We start from the raw sequence: 20,498 nt of genomic DNA, 5'->3' as shown, positions 1-20,498 counted from the left end.
GAATGCACACCTAATCGCAACTGCTGAAAAGAGAACTTTCCCACGAAAGTCTCTAACCTAACAACCTAATGCACAGCCTGGCCCACTCACAGAACAAAGGAGTGAGCGAATACCAAAGGAGAGCTAGCTGGCTGTGTACCGGCCCCTCCCTGCCCAGAGGCAGAGAAGCAGGAGCCAGAGCCAGAGGCAAGGGGCTGCTGCAATCTCACCCCCAGAGATGACATCCTCCACCAAACTGTGAGCAGGCTCCCAGATGCTAACCACATCTTCCTGAGAGCCTGGATGCTTGACATCCACCAGGAGGTTCACAGCCTGAGATGAGCTCTCCAGAGGAGACGTACGGCACACCTGAGACAGTGCTCTGCCAGTGCACCCAGGAAACTGAGCAGCCGGAACCGGGGAGTTGGCTAAGACACAGCCCATCTGAGACAGTTCCCCAAGAACCTGGTCACCTGAGCTGCTCAGGCCTGGGAAAGGCACAAAAGGCACACCCAACCCACAGAGACTGAGCCAGAGCTGTGTCTGAGTGTCTCCTGTGGAGGTATGGGTCAGCAGTGGCCTGCCGCAGGGACAGGGGCTCTGGGTCCAGCAGACCTGGGTATAGCATAAGTGCTCTTGGAAGAAGTCTCCATTAGCCCTACCATAGAACCACCAGAACTTACACAGGACTGAGGAAACAGACTCTTGGAGGGCACAAACAAAACCTTGTGTGCACTAGGACCCAGGAGATAAGAGCAGTGACCCCACAAGAAACTAAACCAGATATGCCCACGAGTGTCCAGGAGTCTCCAGAGGAGGCGTGGGTTGACAGTGACCTGCTGCAGGGTCGGGGGCACTGAATGCAACAGTGCATGCATGGGACATTTTGAAAGAGGTCACCATTATCCTCATTACCTCCACCATATTCGGACCACAGGTCAAGCAACAGGGAGGGAACACAGCCCCACCCATCAACAGAAAATTGGATTAAAGATTTACTGAACATGGCCCCACCTGTCATAACAAGACCCAGTTTCCCCTCAGTCAATCTCTCCCATCAGGAAGCTTCCATAAGCCTCATAATCTTATCCATCAGAGGGCAGACAGAATGAAAACCACAATCACAGAAAACCAACCAAACTGATCCCATGGATCACAGCTTTGTCTAATTCAATGAAACTGTGAGCCATGCTGTGTAGGGCCTACCAAGACGGAGGGGTCATAGCAGAAAGTTCTGACAAAACATGGTCCATTGGAGAAGGGAATGGCAAACCACTTCAGTATTCTTGCTTTGAGAACCCCATGAATAGCATGAAAAGGCAAAAAGATAGGATACTGAAAGATGAACTCCCCAGATCAGTAGGTGCCCAGTATGCTACTGGAGAAGAATGGAGAAATAATTCCGGAAAGAATGAACAGATGGAGCCAAAGCAAAAAGAACACCCAGTTGTGGATGTGATGGAAGTAAAATCCGATGCTGTAAAGAGCAATATTGCATAGGAACCTGAAATGTGAGGTCCATGAATCAAGGCAAATCGGAAGTGATCAAACAGGAGATGGTAAGAGTGAACATTGACATTTTAGGAATCAGTGAACTAAAATGGATTTGAATGGATGAACTTAACTCAGATGACCATTATATCTACTACTGTGGGCAAGAATCCCTTAGAAGAAATGGAGTACCCATCATAATCAACAAAAGAGTCCAAATGCAGTACTTTGATGCAATCTCAAAAATAACAGAATGATCTCTGTTCATTTCCAAGGCAAATCATTCAATATCACAGTAATCCAAGTCTATGCCCTGACCTGTAATGCTGAAGAAGCTGAATTTGAACAGTTCTATGAAGACCTACAAGACCTTCCAGAACTAACACCCCAAAAAGATGTTCTTTTCATTATAGGGGACTGGAATGCAAAAGTGGAAAGTCAAGAGATACCTGGAGTAACAGGCGAATTTGCTCTTGGAGTACAAAATGAAGCAGGTCAAAGGATAACAGAGTTTTGCCAAGAGAACACATTTGTCATAGCAAACACCCTCTTCCAACAACACAAGAGATGACTCTACACATAGACATCACCAGATGGTCAATACCAAAATCAGATTATTATATTCTTTGCAGCCAAAGATGGAGAAGCTCTATATAGTCAGCAAAAACAAGACCAGGAGGCGACTGTGGCTGTGGCTCAGATCATGAACTCCTTATTGCCAAATTCAAACTTAAATTGAAGAAAGTAAGGAATACCACTAGACCATTCAGGTATGACATAGATTTAGCTGACTCCAAAGTTCAGCTATACCTCAGCCATTGTGTATGAAGCCAGGTCAGGAAAAGAAGGCCAACCTCATCATTGGCTGAAATTTGTATTTTGAAGAATTGTGCATAAACTGAGTAAAAACAACTGACTCGAAAAAGGCACATCTTCCACTTACCAGTTTTCAAGTCACATTTTGTACATGGTTTTATTTGATCCTCACAACAATCTTGGGAAATGAGCAGGGCAGGTATTTAAAACCCAAATTAGGTCATTGAAATCTGCAATTCAAGAAAGGTTAAATTACTTGCTGCTGCTGCTGCTAAGTCGCTTCAGTCGTGTCTGACTCTGTGCAACCCCACAGATGGCAGCCTACCAGGCTCCTCCGTCCATGGGATTTTCCAGGCAAGAGTACTGGAGTGGCTTGCCATTGCCTTCTCCTTAAATTACTTGCCCAACATCAAACAGCTAGTGAGTTAAGATATGGGACTCTTCTCCAGGTCTCCCAACTACTAGTTATCTGTGGCTTGGCATTAGAAAATCTCAAACTGGAAAATTATAGTATATATGAATTTCTAATAGAGCCATAGAAGTTCCAGGATTCATCAGCAGCTCACTGTCTGTCTCAAGAATTAAGCTTGAATAAGTATGAGCTTTGTCAATTCTGGACTGCATCAGGCAGTACTCACTTAAGCATGACTTTATGTGACTTGTAAATAAAATTCTGTTTACTTTATATTCCCTGTGGCTGGAGAGTAATGTTTAAACGTCTCCAAAGTTATTTTTACTGTGCTTCCTGAAGCATCTTGTACACTACTTACCCCAAATTGGGCCCTGTTCTGCAGTTTTTACTCAGGTAAAACTAATGGAGTTTCCCCAGAGTGAGGGATGTGTAATCAATCCTATTGTTTGATTTCAATGGCTTATTACTGGGTGGGAGAATTGTTATAGCAGAGGCAATTTAGAAAATCAGGTACGATTGACTCCAGTCAATTTGCATACTGCAGTCCCAACAGCAAAAAGTCATGGTGTTTCATGCCTGAGAGAGTTCAGTCATTAATGAGACCACCTGGGCAACTAACTAATCCTGGGGGAGAACAGGAGAACTGTGTGTGTGTGTGTGTGTGTGTGTGTGTGTGTGTGTGTGTGTTTGAGCACATGCGTGGGACTGTGCCCATGTGTTTCTAAACAAGGGTGCATTCAGAATTGTCGCCAATCAAAGAAGCAAAAAATAATCTTCTAAGAAGTTATTGCTGGTATTTTCCAAAAAATAGTCACAGTCAGAACTGTCCCTTTGCAGATCCTTATGTGATTGGCCTTGAATGTAACATTTGGATTTACTGTGGTTATACATTCTTCTTTTAAAAAAAAAAAGTTGGCAAGATGCTGCTCTCTAGGAGGTATGAGAACAACTGGAAAGCTCCCTGAACTGAACAGCAGAAATATGAGTTCCAATCTGAACCCAACCATTAATTTTCCTTATGTCTTGGGCAAGTACCTTAGTTCTTAGGCCCCTACTTCCTCATCTGTATGAAGAGTTCAGATCAGATGTTTTCCAAGGCCTTTTCCAGCAATAGCATTTGGTACCATATCCTTGGAAAACGAAAGCCTTTACCTGAAAACAGACTTGATCACTGCCAAGTTGTGTGTCGTGTCTATGGAGTCAAATGAGAGATGAAGATCAAAAAAGAACAGAGGGAAAGAGTCCAGCTGCCTATCCTAGCATACAAATGTGTCTCCATCAGGAATGGAAAAGTACGTGAACAAACTCTACAGATGGTGAGTGCGTAGCACCCGTCTTTGCAGTGAAGGATAATGTAGCCCTTATTCCAATTGTGCGCAATGAATCCACTGATCTGTGAAGTTCCTGACAGAGAGGTTTACTCATGCATTAGATGAGGAAGGGAAAGGTGGAGGAGGAGACACCAACATTTATGAACTGACTAGTTTCTGACGTTATCTCAAAACTCTCACTGCACCACTGAGAAGTAATTAATACAGGCTCCATATGCAGGAACCTGAACTTAGAAATAGTAAGCAACTCGGCAACTTTAAAATACACTGTTAAAGGGGCAGAACTGGGAGGAAACCTTGTCCTAACACTCAAGTTCTTTCCAGCATAATACCATGTAAGTGCAGAGAATGCCACATTCTTCAAATCTTGTCTATTTTCCCTTTGCACTCATTCCCCACCCATACTTAGGCATATCTTTTCAGAGCATCATACAGAGAATATCACCTGTCCTGGAGGACACAGGGGAAGGGCACTCACAAGTCTCTACTTTCTTCCCTAATAATCCTTTTTACTTCACGACTGCCTATTTCATCCATTTCAGCTTATTAAAAACAAGACCTCTTTCTTTTTGTGGAACACTCTATTGTTGGAAATGAAATATCTTAAACAGTTCAAAGGCAGGCTGGTGCCGATGACAGGAGCTGCGTCAGCATGGAGATAGCAACGGCCGCATCCTGAAAAGCAATTGCAGTTTTGAGAAGCAGCAACTATTTGCAATCCTCCTTTCAAAAAGATCACTTTCAGAATGTGGCATGGGCTGGAAATGGATGCAGTCATCATTTTCAGGGGTTTTGTTGGGCTCTGGCAGCTGGGAACTCTCTTTTCTAATCTCCTACAACCCACAGACCCTCACACAAAACAGGAGGTAAAAATGCCATTGTCCTAAAATAAAATGTGGCTGTGCAGCTACATATTGTAAGGAATTTTTCTTTATGGGAAAAAAAAAAAAAAAAAACTTTTTTGTAAAGGAAAGATGATCACATGAGTTTAAATAAAAACTAACCAGACATGGAAAATAGGTGTTTTTTCTTAATAAATAAAAAGGGATAAATATTTTAGAGTAGGACTAATAATTGCTGTTCCCTTTAGTAAAATGTCCCATTTTCACCCTCCCTCTGGCCTTGCTCAAATGCCAACTTCTCTGGGAAGCCTTCTCTCATCCCTTATGTGAGGCATTGTTTTTTTTCTTTCACTTAACTGCTAATATGGTTTTATCTGTGTCAGAAGCTCAGGCGTGTCTGACTCTTTGCGACCCTATGGACTGCAGCCACGCTCCTCTGTTTTTATCTGAGTACTTTTATCAGGCATCTCCTTCCTATCTGTACTCTGGCTACTTGTACATATATTGGTTTCTCTTCTCAGCCTGCAAGCTCTTTCAGGAAGGAGTTCACACAGTTTCATTGATTTATGTATTAATTAAACAACTATGAGTTGACAGTCTACTTGATGCCAAGAACGGTTTGGGCATTTAGAATACAAGTATTGATAAGATGTATAATAGCCAGTGCCTTTTCTCCAGGAGCTTCCATTCAAGTATGGAAGAGAGACGTGTGAACATGTATATAAAAATTGCAATTGAGGGTATGTAGGATACATATTGAATTCATTTCTTAATCTTCTAAATATTTTGGTACCTTGTTGAATGAACAAATAAATGAATGCTGGTTCCACTCTTAAATAACAGTTCAGTTCAGTTCAGTCACTCAGTTGTGTCTGACTCTTTGTAACCCCATGGACTGCAGCACGCCAGGCCACCCTGCCCATCACCAACTCCAGGAGTTTACCCAAACTCATGTCCATTGAGTCGGTGATGACATCCAGCCATCTCATCTTCTTTTGTCCCCCTCTCCTCTTGCCTTCAATCTTTCCCAGAATCAGAGTCTTTTCAAATGAGTCAGTTCTTCACATCAGGTGGCCAAAGTATAAATAATAATGAAGGCCCTAAATAGAAACCAAGTATCCTTGTGGAGATATGAACTGGTGGAGAAATGAAAAACCAATGATGATATATGGGTCCTTGGGAGCAGTGTGGTTCTCAGAAGTCCAGATCAAGTATTCCTGCTAGCCTAAGCCCTGAATCTTCATCAGCTATGTTTCCTCTAAGAATGGAGTATCTTAAACATTAAGGGCAATCCTACAGAGAGCAAGGTGGAATATGAAAAATGTAGCTTTGGAGTCAGAAAATGTACTATGCACAGAAAGATAAAATAGGCAGTCTGATTGAAGTAGTGCTTATTGAGGATGCAATATTAAATGCTACAGAAAACAATAAATCTGACACTACTCTGGAGAAGTTTTATGGAATAGGTGTGCTTACCAGAGAATGATAAGAGGACAAACACATGTAGAGAAAATGTGCCATGTGATCCAAAGGCAGAAAGACAGACCATGGAACATCTGGTGTCTCTTAGATCTCAGACGAGGATTGTGTTCCTACTGACTAATATATTGATGCTAATTAGTAAATGCCATCTACAGTCTTTTATACATTTCTTAAAACATTTTCTCTTGTTAGTCAGCTCCTTCTCTTGATATTTTTATAGTTTCTTAGGCACCACAATCCCACATTGTCTTTTTTATTTTCCTACTTCCATAACTGATCAATTTACCTTAATAGAACATCCTGGGTTCAGGATGGGGAACACAGGTACACCTGTGGCAGATTCATTTCGATATTTGGCAAAACTAATACAATATTGTAAAGTTTAAAAATAAAATAAAATAAAATAGAACATCCTGCTCCAACCTCCAAATGTCCATATTCTCTAAGGCTCAGTTCTTGGCTCTGTGTTTGAAGTCTCAGAAAAATTACCACCCGAAATTACACTATCATCCTTCAATCCAGTATTGAATTCTATCAAGATGGTTGTCTAATCACTATCATTAATTTGATTACTCCCTCCCTGAATTCCACTTGTATTTTACAGAAGCCTTGAGTACATTTGCTCATTGATGTATATAATACATCAGACTTAGCCATCTACCTGTTCCTCACATTCATTCCATGGAGAGATTAATCATCATTACAATTCCACCACTACAATACATCACAGGGCTTAACACCTCTCCCTGCAAATCAGGCTCCCCTATCAAATCCTTCACTTTCATGGATGGCATCATCATTCTCTCTGTCTTCTCAGTTTGCAATGGCAGGCATATTGGAGTCTTCTCTCTTTCTATCTCCATGTCTAGACACTAGAGTTAGTTATTCCAAAAGTCTCCTTGTATAATGTCTCTGGCATTAGGAACTATATATATGTATATTTCAGCAAAAGTAACTGGACACAGAAAAGTATGTATTGCCATGCCGTCTTTCCTCCATTGCCAACCTGTCACTTGTCATTTCATGTGTAGGTCTTTGAATAGGTGGTAATCATTCATATTTCTATTCTCTAGCCTCTCCCAATCAGTCAACACTTTTTTTTAGCCTGATTACTTTTCTTTAAAATACATATTTAATAAAACCAGCCTCTTGACAATTAGTCAGTGACTTGATATTTTCCAGTAGACGTATAATGCATGTCACAAATGTGACTTTACACAAAAGTAGCTGAAATGTTCTAGTAGCCACATTATAAATGCAAAAAGAAACAGGTGAAAATAACTTTAATAATACTGTTGTTATATTTAACTCAATATATCCCCAACATTATCATTTTAATATGTAATAATTAATATTAATGAGGTATTTCACTGTTTTTTTTTTTTTTCATACTAATCTTTGAAGTCATACATCTCAATTCAGAGTAGAAACAGTTGAAATGCTCAAAAGCCATATATGACTAGTGGCTACCATATTGAGCAGTGCATTTTGCAATATTCCTTGTGCCTTCCATTTTCATCCTTTGTCATGCTCTTACCCTTGTATCCCTTCTTTTACCAACATTACTATGTCTTGGTAATATCTCAAGGTTCTTGCAGTTTAAGTTCTGACTCTTCTGGGTGGAGAATCACCGCAAGACTACAACGTCATTTCATGACAGGCATTAGTTATACTTATTAGTTATACTCTGTAGCTGGCATGTCCCATGTGCTCCTTTCTTTTATGCACTACTTTTTTATAATTAGTGAATGGAAACTGCACCCTAGTCACATTGTCACTATCTAGAGGGTTGATAATTCTCTCAATCCCTGATATTGTTTAGCAGACTGCCTTTCACAGGGAAAGTGAAAGCGAAAGTTGTTCAGTTGTATCTGACTCTTTGCAGCCCCATGGACTTCTCCAGGCCAGAATACTGGAGTGGGTAGCTGTTCCCTTTTCCAGGGGATCTTCAGAGATGGAATCCAGGTCTCCTGCATTGCAGATGGATTCTTTATCATCTGAGCCACCAGGAAGTCCAAGAATACTGGAATGGGTAGCCCATCCCTTCTCCAGCAGATCTTCCTGACCCAGGGATTGAACCAGGGTCTCCTGCATTGCAGGTGGATCCTTTACCAGCTGAGCTACCAGGGAAGCCCTTTCACTGAGGAAATAGAGTAAATATTTGTTGATGAAATGTTGATAGTACCGATTACCAAAATATAAGTGTAAAAATACACTTTATTAATCAATACTCTTTTAATAGTGCTTTCATTTCAGTTCGGTTCAGTTGCTCAGTCGTGTCCGACTCTTTGCGACCCCATGAATTGCAGCACGCCAGGCCTCCTTGTCCATCACCAACTCCTGGAGTTTACTCAAACTCATGTCCATCAAGGCAGTGATGCCATCTAGCCATCTCATCCTGTGTCAGCCCCTTCTCCTCCTGCCCCCAATCCCTCCCAGCATCAGTCTTTTCCAATGAGTAAAATCTTTGCATGAGGTGGCCAAAGTATTGGAGCTTCAGCTTCAGCATCAGTCCTTCCAATGAACACCCAGGACTGATCAATCTCCTTTAGGATGGACTGGTTGGATCTCCTTGCAGTCCAAGGGACTCTCAAGAGTCTTCTCCAACACCACAGTTCAAAAGCATCAATTCTTCGGTGCTCAGCCTTCTTCACAGTCCAACTCTCACATCCATACATGATCACTGGGAAAACCATAGCCTTGACTAGATGAATCTTTGTTGGCAAAGTAATGTCTCTGCTTTTGAATATACTATCTAGGTTGGTCATAACTTTCCTTCCAAGGAGTAAGCATCTTTTAATTTCATGGCTGCAGTCACCATCTGCAGTGATTTTGGAGCCCAGAAAAATAAAGTGTGACACTGTTTCCACTGTTTCCCCATCTATTTCCCATGAAGTGATGGGACTGGATGCCATGATCTTCGTTTTCTAAATGTTGAACCTTAAGCCAACTTTTTCACTCTCCACTTTCACTTTCATCAAGAGGCTTTTTAGTTCCTCTTCACTTTCTGCCATAAGGGTGGTGTCATCTGCATATCTGAGGTTATTGATATTTCTCCTGGCAATCTTGATTCCAACTTGTGCTACTATTTACCCTAACTGTGATAACACATTATCCTATTACCAATTTTTATAAGGTTATCATTACAGGTTTTAGTAAAGTTTTATTTTCCAAAATATAATACTTCTTGTTTTGGAAGGATACATATTAAAAATAGAAAAAAGCTGCTGCTGCTGCTTCTAAGTCACTTCAGTCGTGTCCGACTCTGTGTGACCCCATAGACGGCAGCCCACCAGGCTCCCCTGTCCCTGGGATTCTCCAGGCAAGAACAATGGAGTGGGTTGCCATTTCCTTCTCCAATGCATGAAAGTGAAAAGTGAAAGTGAAGTTGCTCAGTCGTGTCAGACCCTCAGCGACCCCATGGACAGCAGGCTACCAGGCTCCTCCATCCATGGGATTTTCTAGGCAAGAGTACTGGAGTGGATTGCCATTGCCTTCTCCAAATAGAAAAATAATGTACACTAAATGGAAAATCAAGTGAAGCTAGTATAATTTCAACTCTATGATTTATTTGTATATGGAGTGATGAGAATATTGATATTTAAAAGAGAGTATACATGATGATATTATGAAAGACATAATTTAGTGAGCTCCAACAAATATTGTCTGCTTATCTTATCAGTTTGGAGGAATTTTCAGAAACACATTTAGAAGATTTAATAAAAGAATATGTTGGGGTCCTCCATGTTTTATAGGGAGGCTTTGTACAAACACTCTGTGGGCATGTTTAAAGTCTTTGGCAAATGCTTAGCAGGGATTGGTAAGATGCAATGGTGGTTTATAGGTTTACATATAGGAGAAGAGGTTTATGAAACCTTGATGAGGTTTCACACAAAGAATCTCTGATTAAAGTAATGAGTCCTGGTATAGAGGGTAAAGAGGCTGAATGTGGCTAATGTTTCCTTGAGATGGGGGTTTTGTTCATGTTAATAGTATTTTATATAAACTGAAACTATCAGGAGACAAAATGGTTAGTTAGAAGGGCATGACTTACTAACATACTATAAAACATGTGGTAAGTTTGACAAAACAGATCTTACATGAAATTATTAAATAAATGAAATACGTACTTTGAGACTCAATTTCCACTGTCACTAAATGTTCTGGTCTCCCTTCAAGCCTATTATTCACCATTTACACCCCATATCACCTCCATGATATGTGATAGGACTTTCTTATATATTCCAATTTTATTGAGAACTTTTGAAGTTAGATGATTTCAAGATACAAATGTAAAGTACACTGATTGGCATTAGGGAAACGAATTTGGGTTAAAACCCCACAAATATGATATCATTTGTATGCAGAATTTAAAAAATAATACAAAGGAACTTATTTGCAAAACAGAAAAGAGTCACAGATGTTGAAAATAAATTTATGGTTATCAGGAGGGGAGGGGGATAAATTGGGAGATTGGGATCAACCTATACAGACTACTATATAGAAAATAAATATCTATTAAGGACCTACTTTATGGCGCAGGGAACTTTGGTCAATACTCTGTAACGTCCTACATGCGAAAAAATATAAAAAAGAGTAGATGTATGTATATGTATGTGTAACTGATTCACTTTGCTGTACAGCAGAAACTAACACAACATTGTAAAACAACTATACTCTGACAATTTTTTTAAAAATCATTTAACCATAAAAAAGACCGATGCTGAAGTCCAAAACTTATAATATTTACAAGAGTAACTTAAAAGTAATTCAGAGAAAAATACTTTTTAAACTCAGTGGGGAACTTCCCAGGTGGTGCTAGTGGTAAAGAACTGGCCTGCCAATGCAGGTAGACGTAAGAGACATAGGTTTGACCTCTGGGTAGGGAAGAGCCCCTGGAGGAAGGCACAGCAACCCACTCCAGGATTCTTGCCTGGAAAATCCCTTGAACAGAGGAGCCTGACAGACTGCAGTCCATAGGATTGCACAGAATCTGTCATGACTGAAGCGACTTAGCAAGCATGTAAACTCAATGAGTGTGTGTATGTATACATACTCCTGCTGCTGCTGCTGCTAAGTCACTTCAGTCGTGTCCGACTCTGTGCAACCCCATAGACGGCACCCTCCAGGCTCCCCCGTCCCTGGGATTCTCCAGGCAAGAACACTGGAGTGGGTTGCCATTTCCTTCTCCAATGCATGAAAGTGAAAAGTGAAAGTGAAGTTGCTCAGTCGTGTCCGACTGTTATCGACCCCATGGACTGCAGCCCACCAGGCTCCTCCATCCATGGGATTTTCCAGGCAAGAGTACTGGAGTGGCGTGCCACTGCCTTCTCCAATATATACTCCTATATGACTATAAACAAAATTAGAGTATTTATATTTGTATAGTATATAGATGGGTATCTTTTCCATGTAACAGTTATTGTCAAATGGATAAAACCTAATTTGTGAATACGTGAGTTGTGTTTATGTGTGTATATGTGTGTGTGGTTGTGTATTTATTTATTTATCTTCATATAATTGAGGCGGTTAATTTAAATGAGGACAAAGATTGCCAGGGTCGAGGGAAGCAAATTCTATCCTGGTTGACATCTAATTTGGTGAATCCAATTGGGAAATGGGAAGGTGTTGGTAGGAAATGGGCTGGGAAAGATGCATGATGTGTGCCAGAGGCTGTGCCCGAAAGCTGACAATAACCTGAAATAGTGATGGGGAGAACACTAAATACAGCAGGTGACAAAGCAAAGGATACAGAGTGGACTTTACAGTAAAGGGAAAAAGTCATAATTGGGAAAAAGAAATAGGCATTCAAGCAGGTGAGACTTAAAAACATGCAAAAGGAGTAGCTCTGGACACAATGCATTAGAAGGGGAGATGCCTTTTTAGATTGTCAATTCATGCTTTTGCTTTGTGTGTTTTGGCTGGTAGGGCTAAAATACATGTGTAGGAAAGCCTGGCTTAAAATAAACTGGTTTGGGATAGGGTGATAGGTAGAGAATGAGCAAGCTAGAAAAATGTCAGTTAATTATAGCTCATTAAAATAGTTTGAACTTCAGAAAATCTATAGAAGTAATTCCTAAATAATTCTGTTCAGTCCTGTAAATGCTTCTCCAGGACTAAAATCAAGGCAAAACCTGGCAAACACCTTGAGAAAATAAAGAGAACCAAACTTAAATCAAGAGCAGTTACCAACTTTAGGCTTAAAGGGTGAAAAACCATCACCTCTGTAGGCAGTAACAAAATGTAGAAAAAAATAAAACTGACTAGAGTCTGAACAAGAAACCAGACTCAGTGACTGGCTTGCTATATACTATTTAGGTGAAAAACAGACAGTTTTCTAAACTGTTGAATTCATAATCAACATGATCTTTATCGTCTCCATCATCTTCATCTTCATCATCAGCATCAGGGTAGCTCCCGATTACCTTACTGTGCTCAAGTTCTTATGATGACTAAAAAGCCTTACACAATCTATGATCCCATCTGTATCTTCTCATCCACTCTTCCCACATCAGGCTCTTCCTAGCTCACTATGCGGCAGCCACATCGGGTACATTTGTGTTCTTCAAACACTGAAGTTTGTTCCTGTGTCAGTCTGAACATATACACCCTTTCTAGAGATCTTCTCCTGTCTTCTTAACATGAATGCCCTTTCTGTTTTTCAAGTCTCAGCTCAGATTATTACTTCTCAACAGATTTTCCCGACTATCCTATTCAGCCTTACCCAATACATCCCAAACTGTCCTACTTGAAAGTAACCATTCTTCTACTTGTGTGTCTGTCCATCTAGCTACCTTTGTTGTTTAATACCTGTTACCTGTTAGCATATTATTTATATTAGAGCAGAAACTTCGACTGTTCTACTTCAAACTGTAATTAGCACTATCTAGAACTAATTGTAGATGCTCAAAAATATATGTTGACTGAATGAATGAGCAGTTTTAAGTGCCAAAATCCACTGCATTTTTCAAAACTCATAACTCAGATAAGTATAATTTTGTTTTTTAAACAAAATTTTTATTTTAGTTTAGTTTATTAAAAAGGAGATTGACTTTTTTTGAAAGATTAGTTGACAAGATTCCAAGTTATTTAAAGAGTTGCATGAGATAGGAAACAGATTATAATGCATGATAGTAATGTAAGATATTTTATTTCAATTCTCATTATTGGTACAGCACACTTACTTGCTAACCACTAGTGAATATCAGCTAGTTTACAACCTCTGAAGCTACCTAAGTTCTTAATTTTCTAGTTTTCACCACTGATTAAGTATATCTAAATTAATTCTAAAGGAGCATGCTTAGGAATACACATTCCTTTGTGATTACATTTGTGTTTAGCTGCTGACCTCAAAGAAATCACATTCCATGTAATGATGACAACACCAGACAAAGCATTAAGGTCCTGACTGAGCACAGATAAGTCTTACACAAAGATAGTACACAGCTTCATTCTTCTCTTAACCTTGCTATACCAGTAAGTCTTTCCTCTTAGGGTAATGCATCAAGAAAAATTTAGTTAAGCCAGTTTATTCTTTTTGGGCAATCAAAAAGAAAATGTTCATGCAGTTTCAAAAGATATTTTCAAAAGATAAAGTAAAATATAGACATAAGAGTGAATAAAAATATGATATAAAGAATCAAAAAAAATTTTTTCAAGGCACTGTACAGAATAGACTAAGCTTAACATTTAACATAGATTCAAATTTGAATGAAAAATAGAGCAATAAAAATATGAAGCATACGACTCAAATGCCTTAAATTTATTCATCTAGTTATAATCACTTTTGCTTCTCAGTAAACTAAGAAAGCTATTTCATTTTCTCTTGGGTTTTAGGACAAAACTTTGCATAAGTTAATCCTGAAAATGCTAAGGTTATCATCAGTCTTCTTAATCAAAATTTTATGTTTTATGAATAATAAGAATAATATTGTTAATATATAAGAAATTATTACAAGTGATTATACCAAAGACATAGATAACTATGCAAATTACATAATCACTTCAGAAACTAGCAAATACAGGAGAAAGCACGCACAAAAAAACTCTTCAATACAAATAGTAACCAAAGAAACATGTAATAACATGATAAAAGATATAATTTGATTTATCAAATTGACAAAAATGTAAACATTTTAAAATGACAACATCTACCATTAGCTGTAGTGTGAGGAAGGAGGCGCTTTCATATCTTGCTGGTAGGAATGTTGAATATTATGGAGTTCAATTTGGCAGTATATATTAAAATTTTCATAATTTGGTATGCAGGCTTGACTGAGTCCTGCAATTTGTCCTAAGGGTACAATCATTATTCATGCAGATATATAGCCTTAAGGATGTTTATCACAGGGCTGCTTATATAAGAAAAAAGAACTGATAACAACTTTTCTAATGGGTCTAAAAAATTATAGTTCATCCATAAAATTAAAATTTAAAAGAAATATGTATGCAGTTCCTAAAAATGTGGTAGAAAAACCACTCATATCATTTAAAAATATTCATAGGATAGTAATGAAAAGTGAAAGCAACATGATGCCATTATTGAGCGGAGAAGGCAATGGCACCCCACTCCAGTATTCTTGCCTGGAAAATCCCATGGATGGAGGAGCCTGATAGGCTGCAGTCCATGGGGTCGGGAAGAGTCAGACATGACTGAGTGACTTCACTTTCACTTTTCACTTTCATGCATTGGAGAAGGAAATGGCAACCCACTCCAGTGTTCTTGCCTGGAGAATCCCAGGGACAGGGGAGCCTGGTGGGCTGCCATCTATGGGGTCACACAGGGTCGGACATGACTGAAGCAACTTGGCAGCAGCAGCAGCAGCCATTATTGAGTTCATAAAATATGTATCAGTACATAGAAATGAGGCAATGTGGCCATATACCAAAAAATCAATAGCAGTTATCTCCTGGTAATAGGATTATGAATGACTTTTATTATTTTCTTCAGTGTATTTATGTAAATTTCAGCAATGCATATTATATTATTTTGTGTAAAAATAAAATGAAAGCTACACATAAAATTAATGATTTAATCTCAATCAAAGATGAACTACTGTATAAAAAGAGCAATATCAGAAGGAGTAAAGAAGAAAAATAAATTAAAAAATTATTAAAGCAAGCACCAAAGGAAGAGATTCATAATACTGTTTCAGTCCAAGAAATGCACTGGGAACAGGTACTAGATGCATTATTTTTTTACTACATGCCAAAATTTTACAACAATTTATTAAAAAAATTTTTAAATGTGTTTCTTCCATGTATTTTTTTATACTGACATCTGAAAAGATGATGTTATTTCTTTCTAGGTAGGCTTCATTTTTTATTTTATTTTATTTAACTTTACAATATTGTATTGGTTTTGCCATATATCAAAATGAATCCACCACAGGTATACATGTATTCCCCATCCTGAACCCTCCTCCCTCCTCCCTCCCCATACCATCCCTCTGGGTCATCCCATTGCACCAGCCCCAAGCATCCAGTATCGTGTATCTAGGTAGGCTTCATTAATGACTTGGAAAATTGTAAATGAAATTGAATACATGACATAAAATTAAATTCACTGAATATGTCTTTGAGCTAAATAGGTTGCCACCATTAGCTGTGATGTATCATTATTACTATTGTAGTGCAGTCTATGTTTCTTTGCATTGTAAAAATAATTTTTGTGCTCGATTCAGTTCAATCGCTCAATTGTGTCAGACTCTTTGCAAACCCATGGATGGCAGCCCACCAGTTTTCCCTGCCCATCACTAACTCTTGGCGCTTACTCAAACTCATGTCCATCAAGTTGGTGATGCCATCCAACCATCTCATTCTTTGTCATCCCCTTCTCCTCCTGCCTTCAATCTTTCCAAGCATCATGGTCTTTCCCAATGAGTCAATTATTCCCATCAGGTGGCCAAAGTTTTGGAGCTTCAGCATCAGTCCTTCCAAAGTATATTCAGGACTGATTTCCTTTAGGATTGACTGCTTGCTCTCCAAGGGACTCTCAAGAATCTTCTCCAACACCACAATTCAAAAGCATCAATTCTTCACCATTCAAATTTCTTTATAGTCCAAGTCTCACATCCATACGCGATTACTGGAAAAACCAAAGCTTTGACTAGACAGACCTTTGTTGGTAAAGTAATATCTCTGCTTTTTAATAGGCTGTCAAGGTTTGTCATAGTTTTTCTTCCTAGGAGCAAGCATCTTTTAATTTCATGGCTGCAGTCACCATCTGCAGTGATTTTGGAGCCAAAGAAAATAAAGTCTCTCACTGTTTCCATTGTTTCTCCATCTATTAGCCATGAAGTGATGGGATCAGAGGCTATGATCTTCGTTTTCTGAATGTTGAGTTTTAAAGCAGATTTTTCACTCTCCTTTTTCACTTTCATCAAGAGGCTTTTGAGTTCCTCTTCACTTTCTGCCATAAGGGCGGTGTCATCTAAATATCTAAGGTTATTGATATTTCTCCCAGCAATCTTGATTCCAGCTTGTGCTTCTTCCAGCCCAGCATTTCTCAGGATGTACTCTGCATATAAGTTAAATAAGCAGGGTGACAATATACAGCCTTGACATACTCCTTTCCCAATTTGGAACCAGTCTGCTATTCCTTTCTAGTTCTAACTGTTGCTTCTTGACCTGCATACAGAGTTCTCAGGAGGCAGGTCAGATGGTCTGGTATTCCCATCTCTTTAAAAATTTTCCACAATTTGTTGTGATCCACACAGTCAAAGGCTTTAGCATAGTCAATGAAGCAGAAGTAGATGTTTTCCTGGAACTCTCTTGCTTTTGCTGTGATCCAATGGATGTTGGCAATTTGATCTCTGGTTCCTCTGCCTTTTCTAAGTCCACCTTGGACATCTGGAAGTTCTTGGTTCATGTACTGTTGAAGCCTGGCTTGGAGAATTTTGAGCATTACTTTACTAGCATGTGAGATGTGTGCAATTGTGCGATAGTTTGAACATTCTTTGGCATTGCCCTTCTTTGGGATTGGAATGAAAACTGACCTTTTCCAGTCCTGTGGCCACTGCTGAGTTTTTCAAGTTTGCTGGCATACTGAGTGCAGCACTTTCACAGCATCATCTTTTAGGATTTAAAATAGCTCAACTGGAATTCCCTCACCTCCACTAGCTTTGTTCATAGTGATGTTGCCTAAAGCTCACTTGACTTTGGACTCCAGAATGTCTGGCTTTAGATGAGTGATCACACTATTGTGGTTACTAGGGTCATTAAGATATCTTTTATATAGGTCTGTGTATCCTTGCCACCTCTTCTTAATATCTTCTGTTTCTGTTATGTCCATACCATTTCTGTCCTTTATTAAGCCCATCTTTGCATGGAATGTTTCCTTGGTATCTCTAATTTGAAGATATCCCTAGTCTTTCCAATTGTATTTTTTCCCCTCTATTTCTTTGCATTGATCACAGAGAGAGGCTTTCTTATGTCTCCTTGCTATTCTCCTTTGCCTTTCACTTCTCTTCTTGTTTCAGCTATTTGTAAGGTCTCCTCAGACAATCATTTTGCCTTTTTGCATTTCTTGTTCTTGGGGTTTTGCTCACCACCTCCTGTACAATGTTACAAACCTCCGTCCATATTTCTTCAGGCACTCTGTCTATCAGATCTAATCCCTTGAATCTATTTGTCACTTTACTGTATAATCGTAAGGAACTTGATTTAGGTCATACCTAAATGGTCTAGTGGTTTTCCCTGCTTTCTTCAATTTAAGTCTGAATTTGACAATAAGGAGTTCATGACCTGAGCCACAGTCAGCTCCTGGTCTTGTTTTTGCTGATTGTCTCCATCTTTTTGTGTCCTTTTCCCACTTATTCTCATCAAAATACTTGAAAATTGTTTGTGTCATTTCCATTTTACACATGAAGAAACAAAAATCCAGCAAGGTTACATGCCTTCCCAACATTCCAGAAATGCTCAAAGCTTCTGGAAACAAAACCAAGCCTACCATAGACCATGATTCTCATACTGAGCAATACTTTGGAGAACATTCATACCGGACATGAAATTCTTATATTTTTTTTTTCCTGTGCTAATAAACTTAATTTCAAAACTTTTTGCTTTTTTTCTATGAGCAATCTCTGTGAGTTTGTAAGAGCTGCTGACACAGTACAATAAAGAGTTTCCAATTACTTTATCAAATCATATCTTCACAGTTTTTTCCACATTTCCTATACATTTTGCTTAAAGAATGTTCTCCAAAATTTTTGACTTCTTGTTGAGAATTTTAGCAGAGTTTTGTTCTTCACCTCTAATTTGATTTTAAAAATTTGTATGTAGTAAAAAACATATCAAGATCATTTAACAGATGAACTTTAGATAATTATGCTAAGTCACTTCAGTTGTGTCCGACTCTGTGCGACCCCATAGACGGCAGCCCACCAGGCTCCCCTGTCCCTGGGATTCTCCAGGCAAGAACACTGGAGTGGGTTGCCATTTCCTTCTCCAATGCATGAAAGTGAAAGTGAAGTCGCTCAGTCGTGTCTGACTCTTAGCGACCCCATGGACTGCAGCTTACCAGGCTCCTCCATCCACGGGATTTTCCAGGTAAGAGTACTGGAGTGGGGTACCATTGCCTTCTCCATTAGGTAATTATAAACACCTATTAATTAATTAGATATCTAAGAATCTTTAAGGATAATTTTGAGATTGAACTGGAGACAAATTTGGTTAATTTACTAAAAATACTATATTTTTTTCCCTATCTATAAGTGAAAGTGAATGAAATCACTCAGTCATGTCTGACACTTTATGACCCTATGGACTGAGCCCACCAGGCTCTTCTGTCCATGGAATTCTCCAAGCAAGAATACTGGAGTAGTTTACCATGCCCTTCTCCAAGGGACCTTCCCAATCCAGGGGTCAAACCCAGGCCTCCCACATTGAAAGCAGATTCTTTACCATTGGAGTTACCCAGGAAACCCTATCTATATTGTGGTCTTTTCTACCCAAGAATTAGAAAATACCCTCTAAAAAACATAAAAAATAATTAAAATCAGCCTCAAGCTCCTTTTCACCTTCACTATAGTTATTTAGAGGAAGGAAGAGAGATAGAGATATAAATATCCCAGTAGACAAGCCATGTAGCATGCTGACCCTAGGTTTCCTTCTGTATCCCCATTCAGTGATATTGCCTCCATTTCATAGCATAGCATTTATCTACTTAAATATATATCCTGGAAATTCTCAAAATTACTTATGTAGCTCAAACTTTCCTCAGAGTTCTAGAAACCTTTCTCCAACTTAACATTTCTATTTGGTTGTCTCGTGGGGTTTCACAAATAATATGGCCAAAATAGAACTCTTTTGTTCTCCTTCAGTATTAATATATTTTCATTTTTCAATATCTCAAGAAATGATAGCACCATACATCCAGTTGTTTGAGCCCATCATCCTTGCCCATCATCCTTGGTGCCTTTCTTTGCTCCTACCTTCACATCCAGTGCTTCAGAAAGCCCTTTCTTTGTACTTGCTAATGAATCAGTCCAGTATCCATTAGCTCCACTACCAATATATTAGTCCAAACCTCCTTACAGAATTCTATCTCCCCTTCCAATAACCATCTCCCCAAATGGGTCATCACACAGCAGCCAGACAATCTTTTAAACAAAAATTGAAATAACAGCAACCTCTATTAATCTTTCAGTGGGCTAACCATGCAGTTCATACCCTAGATAAAATAACTATTTCACATGATTCTAGTTGTTTTCTAAGAGCTTTATGAAGTTATACTTGTCATAAAATATACTGGAAATGTTAAACACAGCACACACTTTGATGAGTTTTGACATAGGTATATATCTGTGAAAGTGCTGCACTCAATATGCCAGCAAATTTGGAAAACTCAGCAGTGGTCACAGGACTGGAAAAGGTCAGTTTTCATTCCAATCCCAAAGAAAGGTAATACCAAAGAATGCTCAAACTACCACACAATTGCACTCATCTCACATGCTAGTAAAGTAATGCTCAAAATTCTCCAAACAAGACTTCAGCAATACATGAACCATGAACTTCCAGATGTTTAAGCTGGTTTTAGAAAAGGCAGAGGACCAGAGATCAAATTGCCAACATCCTCTGGATCATGGAAAAAGCAAGAGAGTTCCAGAAAAACATCTATTTCTGCTTTATTGACTATACAAAAGC

This window comes from Bison bison, unplaced genomic scaffold, assembly GCF_000754665.1.
Source record: "Bison bison bison isolate TAMUID 2011002044 unplaced genomic scaffold, Bison_UMD1.0 scf7180017864376, whole genome shotgun sequence".
Taxonomy (NCBI): Eukaryota; Metazoa; Chordata; class Mammalia; order Artiodactyla; family Bovidae; genus Bison; species Bison bison.
This window is presented reverse-complemented; position numbering follows the sequence as displayed.